Genomic DNA, 8566 nt, shown 5'->3' with positions numbered 1-8566 from the left:
AATTCTTTTATATTGGTTGTATACCTTATGTCATGTTTGAAAATTGATGTAAAGGAAAAATATTTATAACATTATATTATTCCCTTCCTTTGGACATTGATAAAGGGAGAGAAAGTATTGCTAGCTTACAAATTTTAAGGAGAAAAACTTGCTAGGAAGCAAAATTGTTAGCTTGTACTTCTCAAAAGCGAAGAAAGAACTTGCTATCTTGAATATCACCAAGAATTGCTAGCTTGCAATTCAAGAGAAGCAAAAGTGCTATCTTGCCTATCACAAGAAGCAAAACTTACAAACTTGCATATCTAAAAAAAAAAGCTAAATTTGCAAACTTGCATAACTCCAAATTGTTACTAGCTTGTATATTGTAAAACTTGCATATCTCAAAAATTTATTAGATGCACTTCTCCTTTTTGTTGATGACAAAGGGGGAGAAGTAATGATGATGATTTGAATCATATGTGGTATGATATATTTTTATATTTTGAAACATTGCATGATTTTTAAAATTTGAAAGTTCTATCAATATGGCATATTGATAGAGGGATTTAAAGGTTCACTCTATCATCAATTGGTTGTCATCATACAAAAAAAAAGAAATTATTGAATCTTAGATTTTGATGATGAAACTAATTGATAATGTTATGATATAATCTGTATTTTGAGTGATGTAGGATTAGCTTCGATCAAAGAGAGACAAATTGATTGAAATAAAAGGAATCAAATGTTGGGCCGGGTTGAACATGTTAAGAGATTAGATGTCGGGTCGGAGGATCGGTCGATGTGCTGGTAGAAGGACTTCATCTCGTGAGTTTAGGCATCGGGCCAAAGGATCAGACATTGCACCAAGGAGATCGGAAGTTGCGGGAGTCAACACACCGATTGAGCAATACACCGAAGGAGAGAATGAAGCGCCGGAAGAACCAATGACATGCCGGATAATATATGATTTGTGCTTTGTAATAATTTATCTAGATTAAGTTAGTTTAGGTCTAATCGAGTTAGTATTGGGGTGAAACAATGCCAATTAAATTATGGGTCAATCGGGCTTGAATCAAGGTTGAATTGGGCCTATTATTTGGCCCATTCAATGTCTTATAGCAGGGTCTGGTGGTGGTACTATCCAAACTAGGCGGTGGTACCGCTACACTAAGCGGTGGTACTGCTTGGACATAGTCTTCCAAACTATGTCAGGTGGTGGTATCACCCAATGTTAGACTAACAAGCGGTGGTACCTATTGAATCTCGGATTTTGATCATGAAACTAATTGATAAGTGTTTATGATTTGATTTGTATTTTGAGTAACGCAGGATGCTTCGATCAGGATGAGACAATTAAAGCAGGAAGAGTCATCTTGGGCCGGTGGAACATATCAGAATATTGGACGTCGAGCCAGAGGATTAGTCAACGTATCGACAGAAGGCTTCGGGCTATGGATTCGGGCATCGGGCCAAGAAGAGCGGATATTGCACCAAGGATATCGGAGTTACAGAGTCAACTGGCCGATTGGGCAATAGGTCGCAAGAGAGGACAATGTGTTGAAGAATCGGACGAAGCATCGATGGACCAATGACATGCCAGACAACATGATTTAAGCTTAGTAATAATTGTCTAGATCGAAGTATGTTTTTACATGTGCAAGATTAACTACGATAGCAAGGAATAAAGTAAAATGAAGTCCCGGAGTCAAGAACACGATTTCGTTGGGAGTTTAAGAGTTCGTCGGAAGTCTAGACGTTCATCAGAAGTTCTGCTGGAACCAACCGAGAAATCCAGGAGCTTGCCAAAGAAGCTTGTCGGAACTTGCCAAGATGATTGTCGTGAAGTCTAGGAGCTTGCCGGGAGTCCACTGGAACATTATCGAGAGATCGTCGGAAGTTCGCCGGAAGATCGTTGGAAGAAACTAGACTTACGGACTTGTTTAGCTTAGGAAATGTTTTAGAATTCATAGTTAGCACATAATTGAGATTGGAATTGGGCCAACCTAATTAGGAGCTAGTTGGGCTCATGCATGAACTGTGTTGGGTTCAATGAAAAGGCCCAAATAGTGACCCAAGAGGTGGCACCATCAAGGCACAGTCTTCGAGACTATGTCAGGCGGTGGTACCACCTAGACACAGCCTCCGAGAGGTTGCAGGCAGTGGTACCACCAGTCTGGGCGATGGTACCACCCAACACAGCCTCCTAGGCGGTGGTACCACTAGACTGGGCGATGATACCGCCTAGTGTAGTGTTAGTGTCAGACTGATACTAGCGATGGTACCGCCCAGCATAGGCAGTGATACTGCCTTAACTTAGAAAACCCGAGATGAGATGTTTTTAAGCTCCAAGTTTAAATCAACTTGAGGCCTATAAATACCCCTCTTATCCCCATTAAACTACATAAGACTTGAGAGTAAAAATAGAAAAAAATACTATTACAATCTTGTGTCAACTCCTCTCAAAAGTTCTAAGTGTTAGAATAGTTTGAGAGAGGAGTAAGTGGGGGTATAAGGGTTATCTCTTAAACTCGGTAAAAGGAGAATCAAATTGTAAAAGATGGTTGGTCTTCGCCTATTGAAGGAAGACCAATAGTGGATGTTGGTGGTCTCGACGGAAGAGGAATCGGTGGAGCGGATGTAGGTCACGACGATCAAACCACTATAAAAATCTGGTTTGCCTTTACTTTGAGTAATTTACTTTAAACTATAAATTTCCTTCTCATTACTTGCTACGCTCTTCCATATGCTTTCAATCTAAGCATATTTTCGGAATCGATTTTTAACGTATGAAGAATTTTTATAACCGACGTTTTTAACACTGCACTAATTCACTCCCCCCTCTTAGTGCCGACTCATTCCTAATAGTTGGTATCAGAACCTCGTATTTCTCATTTGGTTTAACACCCAAGAGAAATGACTCATTTCGGCTTTCCAGAGGGTCACTCTCTCATTCGTCCTCCCTTGTTCAATGGGACGAACTACACATATTGAAAAACTCGAATAAAAGTTTTCTTACTTTCCTTGGATTTAAATTTATGGAGTATTATTGAAAATAGTTTTTGAAGGTCTTCTCTTCTAATAAACTATTGGAATGATTTGGAGAAGAAGACTTTTCTCTAAATGCAAAGGCTATGAATGTCTTATTTTGCACTTTCGATAAAACTAAGTTTAATCGGGTTTCTACTTATGAAACGATTTTCGATATATGACACACTCTTAAAATCACACACGAAGGCACGAATAGAGTAAAAGATTCGGAGATTAATTTTTTAATGTATGATTTTGAGCTGTTTCAAATGAAGCCGAGTGAAACTATTGTTGACATATACACCCGCTTTACGGATATCGTCAATAGTTTAAAAGCTCTTGGCAAATATTTTTCGAATCTTGAACTTGTGAATAAAGTTTTACGCTCACTTTCTAAAACTTGAAATTCCAAAGTAATGGCTATTTAAGAATAAAAAAACTTAAATCATTTACCAATTGAAGAACTTATAGGGTTTTTGATGACTTATGAAATGACATGCAATGCATGTGAAGAACTTGAAAACCACATTCCAAAGAACAGGAAGGATTTCGAACTTAGAACAATTGAAGACCACTCGAGCATAAGCTCAAGTGATAGTGAACTTGAACTAATGAAATTTTTAAAACAAGAATCAAAAATTAAAAATGAACTTAAAAAGAAGAAGAAGAAGACTTTAGATGAATCAAGCTCATCCGAAGACGAGGAGAAAAACAAAGGTGAGGTGGCAAACTACACCTTAATAGCATTCGACGATGAGGTAATCAAAATACCTTTAATTTATTTCAAAATTACATGATACTTTTCATGAGTTATTTTTAATTTAGTTTAGAATAATTATTTTTCTTAAAAATTATATGTTTAAAAATGAAAATGCAAAAAAAAATATGATCATGCTAGTAAATTTGAAAATGATAATGAAAATTATATGTTTTATGTTAATGGAATAAAATGTTAGATTTAAATCTAATGATCCTATGTTTGTTTTTCAAGAAGAAATAATATATATCTTGATGATTTTCGATTTTGATTGAAACCATGCTTGATGTTTTAATGAAAATATTATGAAGTTTAATATCATGCTTAATGATGATGCATGGTTTTTTTATGGAAAACTAAACATGAAAAGTTAGATTCACCTAAAAAGAAAAATGCATGACTACAATAAACAAAATGATCTTGATGGAAAATGCTTTATGTTTGATGAAATCAATTTCGCTGATACATAATGATGTAATTATATAATGAAAATATTAAATATTTTGTAATCATGTTTTGATGTCGAAATTATGCATGATGATTCTTGAGATTTATGGATTATCGATTTTTACGGTAATGAAAGTGGTTTTTTCGATTTTTAAACATCGATGCATATTTTTATTTGACATAAATAAAATAAATTACATGAATTGAAACAACTAAAAAGAGGAAAGGTTTCTCTTTGAAAAATTTATTTTTTCCTACTTTATCGATTTTTCCAAAAAGGAGATTAACGAATCTATTTATATCACTTTTATGAATTTCTTAGACTATCAAAATGATTTTGATGAGTTGAATTTGAATGAGACTTATCTTGATTTTTGAGATTTATAACTTGATGAATCAATATATTATATCATTTGATCTCCTATGTTTCTTTTTACTATTTATAAAAAAAATTAATTAAATAAATCATGTCTTGTGGCATTCATGATTTGATATTATTATCTTTCATGACATAATATGTAAATTTCTTTATATTTGTGGTTGTAAACCTCATATAATAAGTAGAGCATTGATGTGAAAACTATATTCTTCCACTTTACTTCTTGTTTCTTGTTTACAATGACAAAAACGGGGATAGAAAATAGCTAGCATATTAAAGAAAACCAAATTTGCTAACTTGAATGATAAACTTAAACATGTTAGATCTTCCAAATATATAAATTCTTCTAATATATTTTTCAGATTATGATCTTGATCTCTTGAATTTTAGACTTGATCTTTCATTTTTTATGATTGAAATATTGATGTAATGATTTGGAATCATACATTTTATATTTTGAAAATATACATGATAATTTGGTATTATGCATGCTATACTTCAACTTATGATAATGATGCATGCAATGATGAAATATTTATGATGAAAAATTGTTTTGATATTCATAACTTGATTTTTCATCTTTATTATTTAACCTTTGTCATAATTTGGAAATTGATGAATTGCATAATTATTTTAGTTATTCCCCTTTGTTTACAATGACAAAAAGGGGAGAAAGAATTTCTAGCATGCACATCCCTTCTATTTGACAATGATATAGGGGGAGCAAATTTTGCTAACTTGCTAGCTATCTTGTATACTTCAAGAAGAAGCAAGAAGATTACTCATCTCAAAAGATGTAAAAATCTTACCAACTTTCATGTGTGTAAAATTTACTAGCTCACAAATTGTAAGGAGAAAAAAAACTTGCTAGTTTGCTTGCACATCTAAAGAGAAGCAAAAATTGCAAACATATATATCGCAAAGAGAGGCAAAACTTATTAGTTTGCTCATCTCAAAAGCAAGAAATGTATCTTGCAATATCAAGCAAAAGTACTATCTTGCCTATTTCAAAAAATAAAACTTGTAACTTGCACATTGCAAAAGGAAGCAAAAATAGCTAGCTTGCATGTTCTAAAATTTTGTAAAATTTTTGCTAGCTTGCATGATGATAAAACTAGAGATTTATGATGCAACGATTTGAACTTGTATCTCAAACACTTAGATAGTTGCACTTCTCCTTTTTGTTGATGATAAAGGGGGAAAAGTATGATGTTATGCATAAGTTTATGATAATATGTTGCTTGAATTTTTAAATCCAAGAGTCTCTATCAATATGGCATATTGATAGGGGGAGTTTGTTTAAACTTCGGGAGTTAAGGTTAACTCTGTCATCAATTGGTTGTCATAATAAAAAAGGGAGAGATTGTTGAATCTCGAATTTTAATGATAAAACCAATAAATAAGTGTTTATGATTTAATCTGCATTTTGAGTAATGCAGGATGCTTCGATCAGGATGAGACAATTAAAGCAGAAAGAATCATGTTGGGCCGGTGGAACATGTCAGAAGTTTAGACGTTGAGCCGGAGGATCGGTCAACGTGTCGATAGAAAGATTCGGACCATGGATTCGGGCATCGGGCCAAGAAGAGGGGATATTGTACTAAGGATATCGGAGTTGCAGAGTCAACTAGTCGATTGGGCAATAGGCCGCAAGAGAGGACGAAGCATCGAAGAATCGGATGAAGCATTAATGGACCAATGACATGCCGGATAACATGATTCAAGCTTAGTAATAATTGTCTAGATCAAGTGTATTTTTACATATGCAAGATTAACTATGATAGCAAGACATAAAGCAAAATGAAGTCCTAGAGTCAAGAATGTGATTTCGTTGGGAGTTCGAGAGTTCATCGGAAGTCCAAACGTTTATCAAAAGTTCTGTTGGAACCAACCAAGAAGTCTAGTAGCTTACCAAAGAAGCTTATTGGAACTCGCCAGGAAGATCGTCGTGAAGTCCAGGAGCTTGCCAGGAGTCCACTGGAATGTTGCCGAAAGATCGTCGGAAGTTCGCTGGAAGATTGCTAGAAGAAACTAGACTTACAGATTTGTTTAGCTTAGGAAATGTCTTAGAATTCATATTTAGCACATAATTGGGATTGAAATTGGGCCAACCTAATTAGGGGCTAGTTGGGCCCATGTAAGAACTGTGTTGAGCCCAATGAAAAGGCCCAAATAGTGACCCAAGAGGTGACACCGTTGTGGCATAGTCTTCGAAACTGTGTCAGGCAGTGGTACCGTCGGTCTGGGTGGTGGTACCGCCCAGACACAGCCTCTGAGAGGCTACAGGCGGTGGTACCACCAGATTGGGTGGTGATACTGCCTAGTGTAGTGTAAGTGTCAGATTGACACTAGAGGTGGTACCACCCAGCACAGGCGGTGGTACCGCCCGAACCTAGGAAACCCGAGATGAGATGTTTTTAGGCTCCAAGTTTGAATCAACTTGAAGCCTATAAATACCCCTCTCATCCCTCATTAAACCACACAAGACTTAAGAGTAAAAATAGAAAGAAATATTGTTGCAATCTTATGTGAACTCCTTTCAAAAGTTCTAAGTGTTAGAATAGTTTGAGAGAAGAGTAAGTAAGGTTATAAGGGTTATCTCCTAAACCCGGTAAAAGGATAATCGAGTTGTAAAATGTGGTTGGTCTTCGCCTATTGAAGGAAGACCGATAGTGGATGTCGGTGGCCTCGACGGAAGAGGAATTGGTGGAGTGGATATAGATCACGACGACTGAACCACTATAAAAATCTGGTTTGCCTTTATTTTGAGCAATTTACTTTAAACTGCAAACTGCCTTCTCATTACTTGCTACGCTCTTCCGTATGCTTTCAATCTAAGCATATTTTCGAAATCAGTTTTCAACATATGAAGAATTTTCATAACCGACGTTTTTACTACTACACTAATTCACCCCCCCTCCCTAGTGCTGACTCGTTTCTAACAGTACCGTCCAGTATTGGTGGTGGTACTGCCAAAACCCTGGAAACCTGGGGATTTGAATTTTGGCTCCAAGTTTTGAAATCATTTGGGGTCTATAAATACCCCACAAATTTCTACTTTAAATACACATGAAAAGAGAGCAAAAACTCTATGAGTCTAAGATTATAAAACTCTTTTAAGTATATAGTCCCTCCTCCAAGAGCTTAGTGGGGAGGTGTGTGAGGAAACACTTGTAAAAAAGGGGTGTAAAGATTCTCTCCTAAACCTGTAAAAAGGAGAAAGAATATAAGGGTATTTGATCTTTGCCCATTGGAAAGAAGATCTATAGTAGAAGTCGGTGGCCTCGAGTGAAGAGGAATTGAGAGTGGATGTAGGTCACAACGATTGAACAACTATAAATCGGTTTGTATTTCTGTTCTGTTGTTTACCTTTATTGCAAATTGCTTTACTTCCTTATTACTTTAGCTACACACTCTTGTGGACGTTTTCAAGTTAAACCCTCCTTGATATGGTTTTATCGTACAAAGATTTTCGACTCGACGTAATTTTTACGTACACATTAATTTACCTCCCCTCTTAGTGCCAACTTGGTCCTCATAAAAACTATGTTGTTCTAATCTAAAATCAATGAGAAATACAACTAGTTTATGCAGAAACTGATTCTACACAACATGCAATAATACACGTAGTTTATAACCAATCATTGCATGATGAACCTAGCTCTGATACTACTATTGGAAAATCTTGGGAGAGCATCATATATATAGTGGAAAATAGAAAATAAAATTAGTTTTCCAAAAGAATGATATATAATTTTCGTACAACAATTGAGAGCAAAAAAACTCATGAAACCAAAAACTGTATAAGATTCATGAGATGCTCTCACATAAGAGAGATCATATATCTCCAAAACTACATATCCAAGTCTGTGGATGAAGGTGCTCTTGCAAGCTTCTCTCTAATGGTGATCCACATGATATATGAAGTGATAATGCACCTCCTCGCTTAAGGCATTCTTTCCTCATTTTTGCATAAC

Source organism: Musa acuminata, chromosome BXJ3-1 (genome assembly GCF_036884655.1).
Source record: "Musa acuminata AAA Group cultivar baxijiao chromosome BXJ3-1, Cavendish_Baxijiao_AAA, whole genome shotgun sequence".
In the NCBI taxonomy this organism is placed as follows: Eukaryota; Viridiplantae; Streptophyta; class Magnoliopsida; order Zingiberales; family Musaceae; genus Musa; species Musa acuminata.
This window is presented reverse-complemented; position numbering follows the sequence as displayed.